This window comes from Catharus ustulatus, chromosome 1 (assembly GCF_009819885.2).
Source record: "Catharus ustulatus isolate bCatUst1 chromosome 1, bCatUst1.pri.v2, whole genome shotgun sequence".
Classification (NCBI taxonomy): Eukaryota; Metazoa; Chordata; class Aves; order Passeriformes; family Turdidae; genus Catharus; species Catharus ustulatus.
The window spans coordinates 65958101-65978534 of NC_046221.1; positions in this window are offsets into that span (position 1 = coordinate 65958101).

Below are 20434 nucleotides of genomic sequence, written 5' to 3' on the forward strand. Positions count from 1 at the left end.
TTCTGACATTTCCAACCCCGGAAGTGCCAGCCAGGGTGCCGACCCGAGCACCTGCCAGTAAAAGCCGGCTTTACGCGATTGTTACAAATTGGTTACTCTGTTTCACGGCAGGTGGAATCAGGCTCTGTGCCGGCAGTGCAGGGAGTGGAAAGGCGGGGGACGCCCTCCTGCTGGCCCTGCAGCCCGGGGGGAAGGCGAGGCTCCCGTCCTCACCTGGCACCACCGCCGCAGGAGCAGGCAGGCTCCCATCCCTGCCTGCCGCAGGAGCGGGGGGGCTCCTTCCCCTCCTGCCACCACCGCTGCTGCGGGTGCCGGCGGGCTCCGTGCCCCCCTGCCACCACGGGGCAGCACTGGGCCAAGGCAAGCGAGCCCAGAGGCGGCAGCAGCTGACCCCGAGCAGCCCCGCTGAGTGGCAGTGCCGAGCTGGGCCACCTGGCCCCATCGGCAGCCCTGAGTGGGCCAAGCCCTCACGACCCGAGCCGAGCCAGTAAACCCCGCCATCCTGCGATTCTGTTACTAATTCGTTACTTTGTTGCATGCACGTCCTCTCTGCGAATGACAGAGTGGCTTATAATTGGGTGCGGGTTGTGTGTGAACAAAGAACAAAATGTTGCCGATACCCGGAGATGTGGCTTATAGTCAGTGCGGCTTGTAATTGTGAAATTACTGTATACACCTCAAGACGTAGATGCAGAAGTCCTGAATGGCTGCCATCAGTCTGAGTTGTAGCAACAACTGACATTGTAGGTAATACTCTTGTTCTTTGGCAACCCTGATCAGTGTTCAGGAGTTTTAAAGCTCTGGATAGAGGGAAGATGTTTTGCCAACATGAATCAGAAGAAAATCTTATTGTCCTGTTTACAAAAACACAGACAAAGGGGAATAAACAGCCTTGTTTACTTTCATGTAACTCCTAAGTCGGTATTTTACCCTTTGGCAAAAAGCAATAGCTTTGGCTGTAGTTGCAGTTTAGGAAATTGTTTTCCTTATCTTAACTTTGACCTGTCTCCTAGCTGCCCCCAGTATTTGCACATGTCTTTAGTACATCTAGACTAGAGGCTGGCTCTGGACTCAAGGCTATGTGGTTGATAATTATTAATATATTGCAAGATACTGTTAAATGTACTCTCTACAAATTTTTCTTTTTGCCTCCATGGAAAAAGGCAAACTCTGTAGTCCGGAGATGAAGAGTTTCTCTTTTGTGTAATATTCCATAGGAACTGTAGTTTGACTGAGCTGGTTATGGAAGCATTTTCTGGACAACTGTGATGTTTCAGTTCAGAAAACTCTAGCTTCTAGGCAGATGCCTGTTAAGTAACACTGAAGACACGTAAAGACATGGCCAACCCAACGTCCTTGAGGACATGCAATCAAACTCCTCCTGAGCCTGGAAGCGTTTTTGCTTAGGAATGACCAATGACTGTACAAACTCTAAGAAACGCTGATGAGGTCCACGATGTACTTTCTGAAATGTCAGTTGTCTTTGTAGAAGTCACACAGACTTAGTGAGGGCTCAGAGAAGACAGTCCATCCAAAGAATGTTGCATAGGCAAGACAGAGGCAAGCATAAGTGACTTAAAATACCCCAGATGTTATCTAATGCTTTGTTTCTTGTAATCATGACTTAAATATGAGACCTGATCATAGACTCCCTGGGGAGGTGACATAAATGCCAGAAACTGACTGTCTGGGCTGAGACTGGTGGCTCTACAGAGCACTGTAGACTCGTCTAAAAATAGGGCATGTTCCCCTCTACAGCTGACATAGAGTGATCTCTGCTGGGGTGCATTTGGAGTGACTCACAGGAGGACTGAGATACAATTAACTTTATAACCAGAAAAATTGCATAAAATAAATGCCCATATATTTGGAAAAAAACATTAAAATGTCAGCATCACCTAGAGCTTTCAAAAAATAAATAATGTGAGGCCGAAAGGCCTGGAAGAAGACATCTTTAACTTGTGATAGATAGCTGCTTAACTCCTCAGAAAGAGAAGGGAAATTACCAAGTAAGAGTTAACCTCCATTTCTTTAGGATTCTGCTGAACTACAGTTCACTTTAAAATAAAATGCAGATTGCTCAGAAAATAAGACTTCACCCCCTGACTGCAAGGTATTATGAATCAATACTGTGGCTGGAAGAAGTAACATGTTTCTTTTTGTTACTGACCAATAGTCTGGATTATAACATTTTGTAGCATTTCCAGATGAACGAAAGCAGTCCAATAAAGCATTTTGCACCAGTAAGGTCATTTGGGGACATAACTGTGCGTGAAACATGTTGCGTTTTTGGCAATATGTGAAAAGAGATGACAGTTCTGGGTGCCTAGTTTTTTTGAGATAGGTCCTGCTTGTATAGAAACCTTTCTCCCCTGCACTCATGGGTCAAATTTCATTGCATTAAAAATGCATCAAAAAAGTACACACCATAACAGATGGCAAAAATGACATTGAATAATTTTTAATAATAGCAGAAAGCTAATTGCTTGTCAGCAAAAAATGCCTTTTCCAGAATTGGCAGAAACCCTACAGATTATCTATGTTGTTGCTGTAAGGTTCAAGCTGGTTGATTTTGTAAAAAATCTGACAAAAGTAGTCTTTGCATTCATCTAAATACATTTAGGTAAGGTACAGCTGCTGAAATGAGTACTAAATGATATGAAATGCTGCTGGAGTGCAAAAATGAAAAAACAGATTTTAAAAAGATGAAATTACTTCAGTTATGACTTGGCCATCTGATGAAGCAAGGTGCTCTGGCTTTTGGAAGAGCTTTGTATGAGTTTATGAGCACTGAAGACTTTCATTTTGCATCTTTTCATTGGGAGTATTATGTAGATATGTACTCTGCCTGCTAAACACTAATGAATAGCCTTTTTGTAACCTCTGTGAGAAATGGCAATATTATTATAATTCCCGTATTGCAGATGTAAAGCCTCTAAATTATAGTTGCTGGGGTTTTTTTCATTTATTTTCATCAACATAGAAAAGCCCCTACAATTCAGTAGGACAAGTAGAAACTCATTATACATTCATGTTATCTCACTATTGTTAAGGTTACTGTGAATGTCTGAAGAAGTTTGAAATTTTTTGCTATATATACTTTTCTCCTGAAGGAATGACAAATGATATGTGTGCATTTTTTTAACAAAACAAAGTAAAGTGTTACTTTACATTTAAAACAAAACAATTTATGTTTAAAACAAAGAAACCCTAAATACTGCTCCTAAGGAAGATCACTCAGTTGGCAGTGTCTGACAAAACTAGTTGGCCCAAATGACTAAATCATTACATCTTTCCAGATCACAATGATGTGTTCAGAAAGAACATCACCCAGAAGGTGATTTAAAATTTTCAGCAGACATATTTAGGTTTTTTGTGTAACTCTAATCCAAATAAACACTTCGAAATGCAACAGAAGCTGATAGTCATAATTTCTGTCTTAGGAGGGACCCTAAACTGATAAGGACCCAGAATTTTTTGTTCTATCTTTACTTTCCTACAGCTGTTGATGGGAAAATTATTTCAATATTTTCTATCCACTGTGAGTCTTGCTCTTCTTATTTTGATGTAATATTGAAGACATATAGCTGGAAGAATAGATGTAATTTATTGATTGATAGAAGCATAGAAAATCAGGGGAACCTCACACACACTGATACCACCCATCTTTGCTGTGTCAAGAAAATAATTTGAAATCTGATGGCCTTCCATGGAGTTTACATCTGGCCTTTAGGCTCTGGAACTCACTGAGTTCTCAAACTATCTGTTTACTCTATGGGTTCAGTATAAAGACCCTCATTTTTCCCTGTGGTTGGGGAAGAATCTCACTGATAGAGAAATGGGATTCCAGTTTTTCATTTGCCAAGTGTATTTTTAACTATTTTTGAGTGGCTGCTCTGCACTTTGCTTTAGTGTTATTTTTATAAAGATAATTTGTAGCTGTGTAAAAGGTGCTGAGGATGCACTTCCAGAACCCTTTTGTACATATGCAAAAATAATGAATAAATAAATAAATGCTCCTTTCACATGACCTCATCAAGAGCAAAGCCAAATTCTAGCAAGAGAAAGCCAGCTGAGCAGAATTTTCCAAGTGCCTGTATTACATTATTTCTATTCGCATTGCATCTCAGGGCCATAGTCACAGGCTGGGACATTACGATGCTAAGTGTCACACAAAAATAAAAAGGATGTCTTTGTTCCAAGGGGCTTTTACAACAGCAATGGTCGAAACAGAGCAATGTCTGTCAGTAAGACCCAGGGACATTTCTGAGTGTGGAAGTGTGTATCAGCAGTTTCTTTTTGTGTCAACTCGAGGACAGATGGGGTAGGTGTGATGACATCTGAAGTTCCATTTCAGATGCTGTGTAAAAATTCATAAATGCCTCAGAAGAACCAAGCTGTACACTTGCTTTACTTTGAAGAGGTAAGTTAAAAACCAAATGCTAATCAGCCAGCTATGAAGCAGCAGAGATGAAGTGGGGACAGTCAGCTCAGGTTTTCAAGTCAGCATTGCTGAGGCATTTTGCTTATGTACACACTTGTGATCTTGCTTTTTGTATCTACAACCATCTGAAATTTTGCATAGCTGCAGACTGAACATCTGCATAAATCTGAATGAAAGATTTAAAAAACAAATAAGAAGATTATGTAGCAAAACCACATCTTTGTTGCAGCATTTTGGAGCTCAGACACAAAAAATCAGACACATTATATGAAACTAACAATATAAAATTGTGTTTTCAATACATATAATCCATCTGGACATTAACTTTTATCACCTGTATCTTCAGGACTGGACTGAAGGCAGCACACTACTAGGAGCAAGGAAATCATTATGAATTTTTAGGCTAGTACTGAAGACACTGCATCGTTCCAGTAAATGGACAGTGAGGACACATATTTGAGGAGGTAAAGGCAAATGAACTCATCTCTCAAATCTCATAGTTGTGGTTATATGTTTCTGGAGCCCCCTAGGTTTCATTAGCCTGGAAGTGGCATCTATGCTTTCATTGAGAGAAAAGGATTTAGTTCTTGGATCCCTATGGCAACTGACAGTCCCCAAATTTGCAGGAGTGCAGGAGACTTCAGGGTCCTGTACACTGAACTTTTCTTCATGCAGTCATGCCCTGGCCATTTCTGCATCTCAAGTCTTTCGTGATTCCCTTCCAGGCTGTGGTTTTGCCCTGCCACGTGCCCTTCCTTGTGTATGCACCTGAAGTTAGAGAAATCCACATGACCTGAGGCCACATGGGAGGAAAGCAAGCACATCTCTTCTTTATCAAATGGAAAAATAATCTCTTATGAGATGATTTTACATATTGATTTTCCCTTGGCAAGAAGCACACACTGTTGAAATCACACATACATGTCCTGCTTACTTCATCTCCTTTGACTTCAGGGGAGTAACATTAACAGAGAGGCAGAGAAATGAATCTGGGATCTGAGAAACTTGAGAGTAGGGAAGAACTAGAAAGGGATCTGCAGCTTTAAATAGCTGCCTCTTTGCTTTACATTACTAGCACCTAGAGTCCTAAGTGACACTGGGCCTCATTTCCAGGAAGTACAATTAAATCCAAGGCAGATTACACAAAATCTTAATTTTTACCTGATTGGGTAAAATGGAAATATTTTTGGATTGACCAAAATGAGAATGTTTTTGTTCAACTGAACCAAAATATTTCATGCTAGACCAGAGGAGAACATATCTGGGTTGCCAGTACTGATGTTCTACATCAGCCAGTTTATCTCTAGATCAGGATCTTTGCCTAAATTAAACCCTGGTACTGTACCATAATGTGCCTGCAGACTGCAGCAGCCCTGACAAGTTTGTTGACTAGAGTGTGTTTGGAGTGAAGGGGATGAGGGGAAGAGGACCCTTGGGCAGTTCAGCTGGGCACTATTCTGTCTGGAGAGTGTTAAAACTTTTCAGTGAAATTGAAATGCAGCTGGAATTGGCTTTTTGAATGCTGAAAGTGCAGCTGGGAAGAAACTGGTGGGTTAAAACTGCAGATGAAAAGCCGTGGGCACTTGCAGCAATTAAACAGTCTGGAGTCTTCCAGAGAATGAGCAAAAAACCACACATTTTAAATACAGTGAAAATATCAGGCAAATATATCTCTGCAGCTTTTTCCTGGCACTTTGTTTCATCAACCAACTAGTAATACTAGTGTTCATACCCTATATATATAATTTTCCCAATGATTTTTTTAAAAATAGGTAATTCTAAAAATTATGGTTGAAATTAATAACTCACAAGCCAACACCAGCAGGCCCCTATTTCAGGGTGTCAATTAGGTGGCTACTATTGCACTGCTGGGTGGCTGACCATATGCAGTTGAATTATAACAATATGCAGTTAAAATCATGACTAGCCTCCTTTGCTTCTTCCTCCATTAGCTTCTATTGTCTTTAACATAAGCCCTGGTAATTCTTCGACTGATTTGAATAAATAATAATTATAGTTCAGTAATCCTTGTTATAGCATTACCTAATTAGTCTCTGTAGCTGACTTAAGGTTTAAATCATGAAGATAGAAATGAATTAAATATAGGATAAACAAAATCCTTGCATGAAACAGCTTTCTCTCCAACATCATAGAAATATTTTTCAAGGAACTATGGAGAAAAAATTAAAAAGCATTCTAACTTATTTTTCTGGACAACTGCATACTCTTAATTTGTTAACATTTTTATTTTGCTCTCTTGATTCTCAAGTGGAAGATGGACCATGTCTTGAAATGTAGGTAAAATTTTTATCTTTAAGTAATCTTCCCCTGGGAATGATGTTGCATGTATAAAACATCCAACATCCAACAGCCCAAACTAAACTCTTCTATGAGTGTATTAAAGTCAATGGAGTTACACACAAATGAATTTGGCCCAATTAAGTATTCTGGAGAACAGAGCAAAGCCTATCAGACCACATACAAGAAAATAGAATACCAGAGCTGCAGAGTTAGGCAATTTAATTCTATTTTCATTTTGGCTTGAAAGCTTCTCACTTGCTAGTTTCTATTCTGCATAGCTTTTTATACGACAGCCATCACCACAAGATCTGAGTACCTTCCAATAATGCATTAAATAGTGTGACTAACATCTGGTCCAAGTTTGTTTTCTCATCTTCTCTAATGCTCTGGGAAGTTCTGTTTATAATAAATAATTATCGTGAGGAAAGGCATTTGTCCCTTAAGACACTAAAGAAGAGAAGCAGCATTTTTTACACAGACAATCAAATACTTAGGGGAAAACACACTTATTTTCTACAATTCAGAAATACAGCCTTATACGTTTAAAAAGTACTTTCCACAGATGTCTCAGGAAGAACACTTTGCAACACTAATGCGTTCCTAATGTCCTCTGTGCACAGGATTATGTCAAGGCAAAATCTTGGGAGAAGAAGCTGTGTTGTCAAACTGGTATAGGAATCAAACTGGCTCACATGCTTGTGGAAAATGCTTGGCCATTTCTGAGAGTGGCAAGTTGAAAGCAGAGCAGGAGGGGAGAGTTTAAGGCTTGGATCATGGCTGATCCTGGGCCAGCTGGAGTAGACAGCAGGAGTCTCCACATGGCTCCTCTTTCTCCAGAATGAGAAGGAGGTGAGTAAAGCATTCACACAAATGAAATCAGAAATAAAGAGGAACTTGGGATTTGAGCAATCCCCTTATGAATGAGCTGTGTACTTTGCTCATGGCACAAAGAGAAATCTAAAAAAAATGAAAAAGAAAGATGAAGAAATGATCAGAGAGAGCAGAAATACCACGTCGCATGAAGTGGCTTAAAGCCAAGCGTGCATTCAAACCCCAGGCTCAGTTCTTTTGATACATCTAACAAATAAATCATGCTGTTGTTTGATCATCTACATTTGAATCTTATATTTCAAATTCAGATGAATCTTAGCAAACTTAGGAGTTGGTACTCCCTAATTTGAATTCAATTGGGTAACATCTGTGCTGAGAAGCTAATTGCACAGATTTTTCAGTGGTCTTTATATGAAGTATTTCCTCTTTTACATCTAAGAAATGAGGCTTTTGTTAGCTCTGCAGATAACCATGGTTCAAATTCATGCCTATCATTAGCATCTTCTTTCTGTTTGTTGTTGTTTTTCCATCAGGTGTTTATGTGAGTTTGATTCCATCCTCTTACACAGTAATGCAAGATAACAACCCCAGTTTCTGTTCCAACTCCTTCATCACATACTGCCTCTCCCTGCAGTGTAGGTGCTCCTGCAAGTTCCATCTCTGTTTTTGCAGAAGTTTCTGTTGACTTTGGATTCTCTGTGATACAATTTTTTCAGTAAGATTTTTTTGAAAATCAGTAATTTAAACAAAAAATAAAGGTAGAGCTGGAAATCTGAAATACAAGATGAAGTTGCCCCCAAATTAATCTATCTTGGAACAGTGTCTGGGTATGGTTCAAACCACATTGATGAAGTGACTTCTTAAGAGGTGGATTGATACAAGTTTTTTCATCAGGCAGTTCACACTGAATAATTGACAGCCTGAAGTCCTATGTGTGTGTTCTGCTAGCAGGCAAGATCAGTCCAGCTTCTGAGAAGGTGGTCAGGGCATCAGGAATCTCAGTGACACAAAGAAATGGGAGCTGATGGAGTAACATGAAGGTAGTGACAGCAATGGCTTGCTACCTAGTGCTGAAAAGAAACTGTAAGCTCACCTCAGTTATACTACTGGAACTCCAAAGGTGCCACAGAGCACGGAAGCTTGCCAGTGACTGGAACCTTGCAGTCAGTAGTTTCAAATGATATGTGAAATGCAGTTCAGAGAAGCTGGGATTTATTTCAGTAGATCCCATACCTTTGAATCCTGTATTTTATCACTGAACCATACCCAAGACCAGTCTTTGTAGACATTTGTGGTAACTGCTATAAATGTTGTGGTCAAATGGGACCAGACCCTGCTGTTTGGTAACATGAATCTCCTCCTCTTTACCCCCGAGGGAGCTGCAAACACAGAATAAACATCTTACTCACAGAATCAAACTTACTCTCTTTTAGCTTGGTGTGGTTTTCCTGTTTTATAATTCTCTCTTTTTTTGTTAGAAAAATGCATTATTCTCTTTTCTCTAAGAATTGTATTGATTAAATGTTCTAGAAAGAAAGAGCCTCTTGCATCCTGCATTGTTTTTGTCTGGGTGTTTGCTGGTAAATGATCCAGATCAAATTCTTAAAATAAACTGAATTTGAAAGTATAGAGCTAAAGGTGGGAGCATTTAAAGAAATTATTAGAACTCATTTTAAAAATGCAGAGACATAAAAATAAACAAAGCAGTCTGCCTAAATTGGCTGTTATCCCCTATGCTCCAGCATTGCTTTAACTGTGGTTTTCAGTGAGATAGAAGAAATTTTTTTTCAAAAATATTCCTATAATTTAGGCACTGTAATAACCTGCAATCTACAGTCTTTCAGGACTCAGAGAGGTTAGGTAACCACCTTTTGTTCAGCTCCTCATTCTCTATCATTTTCATCCTAAGCACCTAAGACAAAATGTCACAGAAATCTATGGGTTGATTTCTATTTCACCTGATTTAAACAATACTAAGTGCTGCAAATGTGTCCATTACTATCTTTAAAGATCTCCATAATGAGCAGGAGTATATCAGTGATTTGCACCTCTTCTGTTACTATCATCCACGCTTAATAAAGAACTCCAAAATCATCTCCATCTCTTGTCAAAGGCATTTTATTTTCACATGTTCTATATAAAATTTGTTGATGATTTGTAAAATGCAAATGAACTGTGGCCAGGTTGATAGATTTATCTTACCATAATATTATGACAGTTTACTTAATCATTTTATTGTGTGAACTGTGAAGATTGCCACTGCTGTGGAAACACAGCAGAAGGCTGCAAGAATGCACAAAGACAGCACCTCTGGAAGGTAAAGATACAATGCTTGGCATTGCTGCTCTAGTCTTAAGGGGGGAAAAAGGAATGATCTAAAAAATCCCCCAAAGACTCATTAAGAAGGATTCTATTTGCGCATTAGTGTATTGTTCTAAATTTACTTACTAATTTTGATGTCAACAGCGACCAGCACTAATGAAAAGCTTGTGCAACACCAGCGAATTTAGTAAAATAAAAAAAAAAAATAAGGAGTTAGATTACACCAAACAGTAATTACTAGTTCAATATTACACAAGACTGTAATTAACAGTTCAGTGTTACAAACACTATCAAAAGGCAACTGATGACACATTTACACAAACACCATGCTAGCAAAGTTTTGATATTGTATGTTTTCTTTCCTTTTGCTAGTGGTTCAAATGGCTTAGGTAAACTGAATGCCAGTAGGGAAATCTAGCCAAGTTAATGCTCTCTACTGTGTCCCAGTTCAGGACAGGTTTTAACATGCTGTTTAAATTCACCTTTGTCTGAAATAAATTTCCTAAACATGTGTTTGATAGTAGTATGTGCTAAGACCCCATTTCTTACAGCTGCACACACATTAATATTTTCCTTTGCGCCACAAAGATACAATCTAAATTTTAAACCCCTTCTGAGCACGACAAATAAGAATTCAGACTCATCTCACTAAGAGGAATCTTATAATGTAAACCACACTTCTCTCCAAAACAAATCCAATAAAAGGAAGCCAGTTTTATTCACATGTAGTCAGGCCCTATGGAAAGGCTGCTGTGAAGATTCAGGGCTGATCTCATTCTATAAAATTGTGGATTTCCTGCCTTTTAAAATTGTGAATTCCCTGGACCTTCTAATTGTATTTTAGAAAGACAGCAAGGGATACCAGTCTTAACAGGAAGTAATTGATTATGCAAGCTGAACAACAAATCAGAAGCATAAGAGGAGCTCATCAAAGTAAAGACAGCCGGATGCCCGTGGCAGGATTACCTAATAGACTATGCAAACCCCAAACTCAAATAAATACTGCACAGGGAAATGCTGACCCTGGCACCTTTCTAGATTCTGCTGTGGGCCTTCAATTCTGCTGACAAATGCATGGCACCATTTGCCTGAGAGGAGTGGCAGGGCATGTGGACCTATTTACCAAAGTAAATTAGAAAGATAAAAAACTTCAGTGCTTAACAGGGACCATCCTTGCTGCAGGAGGACTCACCCATGAAGACTCCCAGGACTCAAATCTGTCTCCATGAGGGCCCGAATCTGTGTCTATCCCCTTTCCATTTCTCTGTGCAGTTTCAGGGTGAGCTGGTTGGACAGCATAGGCTCAAGAATCACCATTATCAGTAAGATCCAGCTCTTATCTGTGGGATTGGATCAGGAAAGAGGAATACCTGTGTCAGATGGATCCCATGAGACTGCAGTGGGAAGCTTTCAGAGAGTATCATGCTGTTACAGTGCTGCCCTCACTGATTTACTGCCTCAGCTTGTACAAGTCTTTGATCCTAAATTGCATCACTTTGCAATGCAGCATTTGTACGTGTGTGTTGCTGCATCATGCTGCAGCTTTTGTGCTTCCTGTTTTCCACCACTTCTGGCTCAGAGATGGCCCCACTCTGGTGAGCAATGATGTAGCTTCAGCCAATCATCCCTGTGTCCACTGAGTTGTAGCTGCCTGATACGGGTGGGGAGGCAGACATCAGAGATTTCCAGGCAGGGAAACCTGCTTAGGTCATCATGCTAGAGCAGCAGGTCCCCTCAGCAAATCTAAATTACCTTTCTACTGCCTCCTAAATCTAAGTAATCTAATTCTAAATAAGATACTTTCTTGAGTGTTGGATTTATAGGTTTACTTAGAAATCATGCACCCCATGGTTTATGGTAACTGGAAGTTTACCCAAGACCAGTTTCTTGAGGTTCCTTTTCTAGCACCCTGGAAGTTTCAGGTAGGAGCAGGACTCACCTGTGTGGCAGGCAGAGCTTCCCTTGCACCTTCTTCTGGAATCTAACAAGCTGCTCTAGGAACACACTCTACCATTCTCCATCTTCATTCTTCGCCCCTCGCTGCTGCAGCTGCAAGGCGCGTTTCTTTGTTTGTGTCACCTTTAACATGCTAAGTCTTACATGTTTATGGTTTTAAAGCATGCTGGTGGGTTTTCATTGTCGTCCACTAGGTGTAGGAGGCATCTTATACACCTATTCCCCTACCCACAACAAAGAAAGGAGAAAACCCCACCAGTGACTTCAGCAACATCAAGAACTTTCACATATGGGCACATCTTGCTATGGTGCTGTGCCTGAGGATAGGTAGAGTGTGCAGCTTTTCACAACCACGGAAGCTGTATGCCCCTCCCTTGGTTTGGGGAGCACTCTTGATACAAAAATTTTTTGGTTTTGTTCTCTCTCTGTTAGCCTGCAGCATTCCCAGAAAGACTTCACACTGTAACAGAGCTCAGATAGATCACCAGTCCTACCTCTGTCTGTGCTCTTTGAACATGAGCTATCATCTCTGATTTGCAATTAAGATGCTGTAGAGGGACTAACAGCAGGAGCTTCTGGTACACTGAGCTACCGAAGCTTTTGTCAGCTTGAAGAATTCAAAGGTGAAGTCTTACAGCAAAGCAGCTGGAAAAAAACCACTCATGAAAATCTCTTTCAACAGTCATGTGTTAAGAAAACTGATGTAAAGCTGAAAGAAAAAATTACATACCTGAAGTATTTTTAACTTGTTGTTTGCTATATGTAGTAAATAAATTGTTAACTGGAAAGGATTTAAAATATATTAATGACACTGCTTTGATCTGCTTTTTCACTTTTCTCTAACCCTTCTTGTATTTGATGGTGGAAATTCTGACTTGCCTGTAGCTAAATTACCTATCACAAATTTTTTGCACAAACATTGGTGGCAGGGATATCCAGGTGCAGGGAGAAACACTCATTGCCATTGTAAAGTCTGAGCACTATTCTCTGTGCTAAAATAATAGCTCCATGGATCAATAAGAGTTTCACATAAAGAACTTAAAAGCAGGAAATATATTACCATTCTTTGAATATACCAACACACCTACCCTCTCTCTGTCCTTTAATGTTTGAGACTCTGAATGGTGGCTTTAGACAACTTTTGAAATGCAATTTTCACATTCTTGTTTGTTTTGACTGATGTCTTAATACAATATAAAGTGTTTGCCAGAAACAATCCTTCTCTGTCAGACAAAGGCATCAAAGTAAACATTCCTTGATTTGTACTTGGCAGGTGTTGAAGTAAACTCATGCCAATAGGAATTTTCTTTTACTACAGTTTTACTGAAACAATTGGTTATTAAATGAATCTAGGTGATTCAGAGGCATGCAACTCCTACAGTGTATTTTTTATAGTAGATTTTTCCCTTTTACCTTTACCTTGGATTTTTCCTTTACCAGAACAAATATAGAATTTTTCAATCATTCAGAGCAATGGGTAGTCCTGCATCTACCTTCAAGCATAAGAGTGACTTGATCAGGAGAACCACAGAGAGCTGCAGGGAGCTGACCAGTCATTAATTTCCTGCTCCTACCCACTCCTCTTCAAAAAATGTGAATATACTTGTCTTTTCCCTTCTTTCTGGTATTTATTCTATCCTTCCTGAACTCTTGGAGAGGATCACTGATAGGTCTGAGACAGCTTTAGCAGGATCTTTAGCCTAGGAAAAACTTATCTGACATGCCTGTCAGGAGCTAACCAGTGAGTCTCACTTTTTCTTGCCCACTTTTACCTGTCACTGATATTAATTTTATGAGCCATTTGTCACAGACAAAATTTCCTTATGGAAGAAGAGTCTTTCCAGAAGGCTTTTTGATCCAGAATGGGGCTTGAGTTTTCATTAGCCTCCACCTCCTGGTTTCACCTGCCCACCATACAGCCTTCCCTACTCATTACACATCACTGTCCCCTCTGGGGACCAGCACTCCTGCTCCCCCACTTCCCTGTGCTTCCCCATGGATGCTGCCCTACACTTTCCATATAGCAAAGCGCTGGAGCAACAGCATCCATGTTACCCTGTTTATTCTGTCTGAATTTGGAAACCATCACTGACCAGCATACAAGGAATTCTGTGGGAGTTTTTCCTGTAGTCTGAGGGTGCGCTCACAAGGAAGAGCAGCACACGTGGCACAGGCTGCTGGGACAACCACAGCAGAGATGATATAAGACATATACCTTACTCTTGTCACTTTGTGATTTCCCAGAGGTGTCTGGCACCACATGGTTCACCTGTATCTCCTTGGTCAAGGAGACAGCTGTGATTCATGTTTCTTACAAGCAGACACAGCTGGCAGGTAACATCCTTCAAGAAGCATCTCTGAATGCTGTCATTGTTCAAGGTCTGGGGGTCACAGTCTTCCCAAACCTCCCCATCTCTTGTTGCCATAGGGAAGAACAATCAGGTGATGTTGAGGTGCACTCCTGCCAGAGGCTTAATCCCAGGTCAAAACACCAATGCCTCCAGCAAAAGTAACCATCAGATAATTCGCTGTTCACAGAATGTGTCAATGGCAAGAGGAGCAGGTTCGCATCCCTTTGCAATGCGCAAGCAGCTACTGATATTTTCTGTGTTTGAGGAGGGAGAGAGCAGACTTTTAGCCTTAACATATCAAGGATATTGGTCTAAGCTACATTTACTTTCTAAACTTCATTTACTTTCCTCTTTGGAGCAATGCTAAGTGCTAAAAGTTCAGTCTCTATATCTAACAATGCTGCCTATTTCCCCAATTTATTTTTTAAGCTGCTTTTATGAGTACTGTTCAACAAAGAAACAAAGAACTTGCCAGTGAAGATCACATTCTCTCTCATTTTTTTATATACTACAATTTACTACCTATTTTCTAAACCTATGCATAAAGTTTTGTCAAGAAAAACAGAAGAAATATATGAAATTCTGAGGTGGTAAAAATGAAGTTGAAACTTCATGTTTGAATTTACCATGGAACGAAAAAAATGCTTGCATTTTAATCTGAGCTTTTATTTCTACATAGAAATAGGGATAGACAGCACACCTCCACCTTTTTCCAAGGATGGGTTACTTTCAGCTCAGAGTGGGTTTGGCCTACAATTCAGGGTTCAAATATCTGCAAGCTTAGAGGCTGGTGAGATCTGGATATCAGAACGCTGATCAGTTCTGGGCTATCCCTCAGCTTAACAGAGAAAAAGGAAGCAAAGCATGGCAGGGAAGGTTTTGCAATTTAAGAAATAAGCACTGTGTGAGTTTTTATATCTAGCCATCTTTAAACCAAAGTCTCATCCATTCAAAATGCAAATTACACCAGTGGCCACATACTGGCTAATGTGAATAAATCCTCCTATTCAACCCACTTTTACAAGATTACATACTGCACCCCTGTGAGTTGCACTCCTTTATGGTCTAACTGCACCTGAAGCCAGCAGAGTTACATGACACACTTACTTCTTGCAGTCCTGCTAAAAGAAGGAATAATTCATGCCAGGGGAGTGTTTGCTGAGCGGCTCCATTTCCCTGTGCACGTGTGTGCAAATCACATCCATGTCCCTGCAGCCAGGCTCCACTGACACCTCTCTGACAGCAAGGGACAACCTGCAGCTGGCAGCCTCCAAAAGCAGCAATTCTGGTGGACTCAGGCTTTAGGAGAACCTGAACTAAGGGTTTCCAGGCAAGAACATCCTTCTCTAAACCAGGGATCAGCCCTGTGTTTTTAATTACAGTCAGTTGGCAAGGCCAGAAAATGTAGGACTCCAATGCAAAATACATGCTGCAAACCACTTTCTGGCTGCAACCTGGAATGCTTCCTCATAAATACTGTCATTTTATTTCAAAAATACATGGTTGAGTGATCATCCAGAAATTTGTATAGCTTTCATTTAGTTTTTTTGCAGTCTTCCTTTGCACAAAATGCTTTACATACTTGTGCAGCAAACAAAAGTACTTTGTCTATTGGTTAAAACACTGTGAAATACTATCACATACTCACCTTCAGTCTATTTTTTAAACTGTTCCAATGAATAAAAGGAATAAAATCTGAAAGACTTTAAAACCAGACATTAAGAAATATGCTTATCATGACAAATCTTTACTGAAAAATTAAAGTTTTATTGAGTGAAACAATTGCTTTTACATGAGTACTTCATTATTTCAGATAGGAATGGTTATATTTTTGCCATTTGCTACCATGACATAGTTTCCTTGTCTGCAAGACTATGGTGGATTTTATTGTTCCACTCATGAAATAAACACAAACAAAAAGAAATTCCCACACAATGACTCCTCCTCATCTAAAAAATACAGTTATAGAAGGCAAAGTCACAGCAGCCAAACTCCTCTCATAAAACTCACGTTACATTTGGTAAGCCTCAACTTGATCTGGAATTTAAAATTTTTGGTGACAAAGTAAAAAGTAAAGCAATACATGATTAAAACCTCCTTTTTTCATGTTTGCTGGATTGAGAATTTCACTCTCCGTATCCATAATTCACAGGAGTGTACACACACATTCTTCACATCCTATCTGTCTTTGTACATTATTTCTGCAATCTCTTGTAGAGGATCTACAGCTGTTTGCCCTCTCCACCCAAGCCCTATTGTGTGATCAAGCCTTTTCCTCCATTTTGTTATTTTTTAAAAATCTCGTTCCTCCCACCACATTTTCAGCACCTTCATTAACTATCTGCATGATTCATACAGCCTCACTGACCTGGTTTTATTATTGTGTTTAACTACTAAAGCAAACAAAAAAGTCATTTACAGAGAGAGATTTGCAGCTGACCCTGGAAGTGCCCCAAAAAAATTCAGCCTCAGAATTTAATTCTTTGCTGAAAGACAATAAGCTCTATCTAGTTTTAATGCAATAATAATGTTTCTAAGAGTCACTCAGTTTTCCTAAGTAAAAGATGGGACACTGATGTAAAGAGCATCAGCATGAAGACCTCCAGGGTCTGCAAGGAACCTTCTATGAGGACAGCAAAATCCTGAGGTCCCTGCTTATATCTGGTAGGACATCTGGAGGAAGAGACCCCAAACTTTTGCCCTTCTAGGCAATATGAAGAAGCCAGTGTAATGGGCTTACTGTTTAAACAGCATCATTATTAATAATAAGGATTTATCTGAGAGCACCTCTTTTTCTTGGAATGAAGACAGAAGGACATGAAAAAGACCACAGGTCTTAAGGAAGTAAAAGATTCAGTAAAAGCTGTTTGAAAGAAAAATGCATTCTTGCAATAAAAAAAAGCTCTAGGCTATAGTTTGGGATGGCTGCAGCAACTGGGTGAGGTAGGCAGAGGGAGATGATGAGTGGCTGTTCAGTCCAGCAATGTCAGGCCACGTGCTTAATAGAGCTAAAATCCATGCAGTCTATGCCAAGTTTAAATTAAATATTCTCTGGAATCTACTGCACCCGTGTGCACCAGACAATTCAAACAGAGATATTAGAATGCACAGGATAAATTCATGTTAGCGAGTTTATCAAGGCACATCCATATAATATATAAACTAACAATAATCAAGTGTAACACCTCAGATGTGCTGTCAGGACCAATAAAAATGGCAAAGTGATAGCCATGGCCATAGGAGTACAGTCTTACCTGGTCACATGGCTTATCAACAAATGGCACTTACTAGAATCTATTTCTAAATGCTTCATCCTACCTCAAAGTAGAAAAGAAGAAGCAGTAGAAAAGGTTCAGGCAAGTGCAGTGGCTGGTGGTGAGCATAGAAAGCCTGCTGCCTAAGGAGAGATCAAATAGACTAGGATGCTCAGCTTAGACAAAAGGCAGCTGAGGAGAAGTATGAGGGATAAAACCATGACATTAATGTCTTCAAGGACAGATGAAGTTCTGAGGATTGTAGAACAGTGTGCCATCATACCTCAGAACTACTTTCCTTATTGGAATAAGTAGGGCAGATGTAACAAGTATCTCAGTAGTTTTTAAGACAAGCAGACCTTTTCCACCAAGTATAGAATTAAATTGTGGCACTCTATGCAGTGGGAATGTATAGGTGCCAAGACTATGAGTGGTTAAACACTTAAAGGAAATTAAAGGATTCCAAATAAATCCACAGGCAAGGATCAAACCCACAGACACAGCTCCATGTCAAGAGTTCTCCAAACTGCAGATTGCCATGCATTAGGAGGCATATGACAAGCTCTACATCTGTATGGGCTGTTCATACACCTTTTTTATGTGCATCCACTACAGCTCTGAGGTTAGACAGACTCAGCAAACCTCCCACCTGGCTCAAGGTCAGCATAAAGCATAGCACTGCTTTTTTAAAGTAAATAGCTTTTCAATTCAAAACCACATAAAATCTAGCTGTCCACCTAAGATTTCCTGAGTCACACTGCTCCTTCTTGTCCTTTGAGTGAGGCAGAGGATTATCTAATATGTTGTAATTAAATCAGAAATGCAGTTACTGTTGTCAAGACATGAGTCATTTTTTCATGCACAGATCTGATTCCAGTGACACAGTTGCATCTTTTTAAACTCTGTAATGCAGGATTAATTTTTCCTTCTGAGCTAAGCTGTCAGCAAAAACTGCTTAGCAGTGAGTGGCAATCAATCCAGCCTTGTCTCTCAACAAGTTAAAGAGTTTTGACATAGTGTGGTTCTCATCTAGAGGTTTGCTTATGAAAAGAAAATTCAAACGCTTTTTGAAAGCTTACTTTTAATAAAATCACCCACTTTTAGAAAGAAAAGCTCTATCCAAAGAAGTAGGCTGTTTGCCTAAGCACCTCTTGAAATTTCAGTAATATTGCCATGCATGCACTTGGGAAGATGCATTTCTTCAGTTTCACTTGACATTCTTGACATTTTTCACTCCCTAATGCAGAAAGCAGTGTCAGCCAGGACTTGCCAGGAAATATACCCACTGGTACACGGAACACCATCTCTATGAAGTATTAGCTGTTCAGCTACTGGTTGCTTATCTCTTTTGTTACTTGAACAACAAGGATTATGAATTATTCAGCAACAGTATGAAATGGATAAATATGATACATTTCTCAGATTTCATAAAAGTTAAAATAGTGGGCATAGAAGAAAGAGACTACATTATGCAGAAGAAAAAAAAAAATGGGATCAGTATGAGGCAAGTATTTCCTAACAAAGAAGCCTATTAAATGGCTGAAAAGTCCCTTGTGGGAAGAGGTGGAGGCCTCATCACTTTAGATATTTAAAACCAGACTAGACAAAGCATTCATCTCTACAGCAGCAGAGGAAATGAATAAAATTACTTATTAGGCTTCTTCCTATCTATCTCTGATTTTTACAATTAAATACATTTTTAAGAATGCAAGCCACATTTGTATAGCAAAAGGCAGAAAAACAAAAAAAATCGTTTTCCAGTTGTAGTGTTGCCTAGCACAATGAAACTTGATTTAAAATTAAATTTATGCTAGCAATCCAGACTGTAAGATGACTTCTCTTTGTTGAAGGTCTAACACTGAAAGCTTTGCTCCTGTCACACGTGTCTCTAAAAAGATGATTTACTGTCCCCAGACTGGGGATTTATTCTTTGTGCCAGAACTCTCTGTGAACTGTGATGGTTCAACTTTGACAGAGGTGGCAGATGCAAAAGGAAGAATGGTGCTTTACAGAAAAGTAGTGGAGTACGGGATCTGTGCCTAAGGTCTGGCAGACTTACCAACTCCCTTTGTAACCTCCAGCACTAAATATTTACTAATGTCCCTCAAAGGATAACATCTAGTCTGCTAGTATGAAAGTAAAAAGACTCTCAGACTCTTTCTATCACTTTGAATATCTTAAAATTATTTCAAAATTCTCAGTTCCTCTTCTCCACATTTTTTATTTTTCTCTTTCCTTTTTTTTTTTTTTTTTTTTTTTAAATCATTGAAGGCGCTACTCTATTTAAAATAAAGTGCAGTCTTGCTTTGTAGAAATAAATATGAAGAAATGGAAAAATGCCAACCATGAGAAACCTTAGGATAGTCAAAATATTTAACACTGTGGATCTTTCACTCCACCCATCATCCGTGCAGGAAGATGAAATCATGGTATGGAACTCCTGTACAAGAAATCAAGACGCACAGCTGAAGTGAACTGTCCCAGAGGTAATGCAGGAGCGAGTGTTGAGCCATGGTGGCCCTCAGGCTTGGGACAGCCTCTCAGTAATTTTGAACCAGCCAAGACAAGGCAGGATATAGCCATATGTTTTCCTTGCTTTGACATCAAAACTGTTTTAACAACATGCTGCCATTTACCCACTGCACCCTGTTCACTCTTGCACCCTGTCTTCAGTTTGCCATATTTTCAGTATTAGCCTTGCTGTGCTGGACTGGGCTGCAAACTCAGTGTAGCAGAAAAGATTGTTTCATTTCAAAACCCTGTTTATCCACAGTTTCATGTAGACTTATTTCATGAGAGGGGGCAGAAAATTGAGAGGAATAGCGACTTGAATCTACCCCTAGAACCAGTTAAAATTAAGAAAAATAATGGCCCTATACCCAACAACAAGGAACTCCCTCAAAAACATCATTCACCTTCCTGTGAACCTCCTCAGTTCCCTTTCCTCAAGCTGAAGTGTAGCCACTTGGTGGCTA